The sequence below is a fragment of the Micropterus dolomieu genome, linkage group LG14, assembly GCF_021292245.1.
Source record: "Micropterus dolomieu isolate WLL.071019.BEF.003 ecotype Adirondacks linkage group LG14, ASM2129224v1, whole genome shotgun sequence".
Taxonomy (NCBI): Eukaryota; Metazoa; Chordata; class Actinopteri; order Centrarchiformes; family Centrarchidae; genus Micropterus; species Micropterus dolomieu.
The window spans coordinates 24588881-24590779 of NC_060163.1; the positions used below are offsets into that span (position 1 = coordinate 24588881).

A 1899-nucleotide genomic window follows, 5' to 3' on the forward strand; every position below is an offset into this window, starting at 1 on the left:
TTTAGAGTAGTTGTCTGAGATATTGTTATAAAACTGTATTTTCGGGCATTAAAGTGCGTGTGTGCGTGTGTGTGTGTGTGTGTGTGTGGTGGTGGTAGTGGTTGGGGGGGGGGGGGGGGGAGAGAAACAGAGAGAGAGAGAGAGAGGGAGAGGGAGAGGGAGGAGAGACCATCGCAGCAGTCTGAACGTTTGAAAACGCGCGTGAAGGATTCTGAAACTTTTATTTTCCATTTAATTTGAAGTGAACTGTGCTGAGATCAGCCTGATGAGGGTTTTTTTTTAATGGGATTTGGACGAGAGTAGAGTGGAAACTTTTTTTGTGACTTCTCTTTTTGCTCAATAGGATTTAACTTCAACCCCGCCGTTTCTAGCAGGTGAAGACGCGACAACCAGCACAGAGGTCTGCGGACAACATCCAGGTAGTATAATACTTCAGGCTTTGTATTCTTAATTTATTACTAATTATCTCGTTCAGATTTCTTCAGATTTTACGAAGTTTGTATTCAAAACATCCCACTAAGTAGCTACACCTTTTGCCGGTTTGATAGATTATTTGGGATATTTAGCACTTTGTGTGGGTCTTTGTCCTACATGCAAAGTGTGTATAATGTGGATATTCTTGAACACATCCTAAAGGGTGTGTGAAACAGTTTTTAATGGTTCAAATGCATAAAATACTTAAAGAGATCTGTTCTTTAAATCCAATATACTAAGGTGTGGGAGTGAAAAGGAATAAGTGGTATAATTAGCATCATGGCTGCACTTTTTAGAAGTGAATGTGGCATTTCTTTGCTGATGAAATCATCCTGAGCTGCAGTCTGCACATGTGCAGGAGACAGAGCCTCTGCTGAAATTGTGCTAAAACGTTTAGCATGATTTTGTTTAATTTTAATTTTTAAAAGGCTGTAGATAGATTTATTGATAATGACAACAAACTCAGCAACAGTCCTTCCTCATAAACGCTGCCAGGCACCATGGGGTACCAACCAGGATGCTAAAGGGAAGCAACACATGGCAGCTTTATTATATTTACCCATGTTAGTTTTATTTCAGGAAGAAATAATAAAAAGAGATGTTGATATTGGTCCCCTTAACAAGTTAAATAAAAATAGCCACATTAAGGCCCTTCATCATTCTAGCTGATATACACTTCCTTAAGCCTGTCTTTAAGAAAACAATCTCACCACAAGGTCCATTTAGTAGCAATTCTGGAGCTTCGGGTCAATTAGGCAAACTCTTCCTGCTGATGAAGTTCATGATCATGACATGATTGAAAGCTCCAGAACAGCTTTTTGGACTATGTGGTGAGACTGTTTCCTGAACTGCTGTTTCCAGGTGTAAGGAAGACAGAGAACTTGCTAAGATCCCGGGCCTCCCTCTGCAAGAAATTGTTTGAGTTGGTTTGGATCCTGATAGAGAAGAAGTCTGGGATCAGATGTAATCAGTAAACTTTTGTTAATTGATTATGTCATCAGTTTGAGGTCCAGAAGGGAGTCCTTGGTCTTATCTTTAGGTTGATTATATGAAGGTATGTGGCCGGGTGTGTGAGATATTTTGAAAGCCCGACTGTTGCCCTCTTCTTCATTACTTATTTATTTTTGTTTCATAATGGGGTGAAAATCTGCCTCGAGCATTCAGAAAATGCAAACATGCCATGAAACAGACGTGAAAACGACCTCGGCGTCTAAAGAGCGGGACCTGTGACAACATTGTCAACACAGGCCGTAATCTCGGCAAGAATTCTGTAGCACCTTCAAGGCTGTCTGTGTGATTAGAGGTCACACCCGAAAACAAACATATTAGCAGCGTGTTTACTAAGGGACAGAGAGTACTCGGAAAGCCACTGACCAACCCAATCTGGGTACGTGGAGAAACAGAGACGCTTTATTACTTTGTACC

The 1899-nt window shown here is 40.9% G+C and overlaps 2 protein-coding genes across 3 annotated transcripts in view; both read left to right on the plus strand.

Annotated features, from left to right (window-relative positions):
* Nucleotides 1-1899, plus strand: part of LOC123982851 (zinc finger protein 502-like) — a 441737-nt gene that overhangs the window by 235475 nt on the left and 204363 nt on the right. The gene's annotated exons all lie outside the window — the stretch shown is intronic.
* gprc5c (G protein-coupled receptor, class C, group 5, member C) overlaps nt 171-1899 on the plus strand; it is an 11508-nt gene continuing 9779 nt past the window's right edge. The window contains exon 1 of the mRNA XM_046068773.1: nt 171-419. The gene's annotated coding sequence lies outside the window, so the exon portion shown is untranslated. The remainder of the gene's footprint in view (nt 420-1899) is intronic.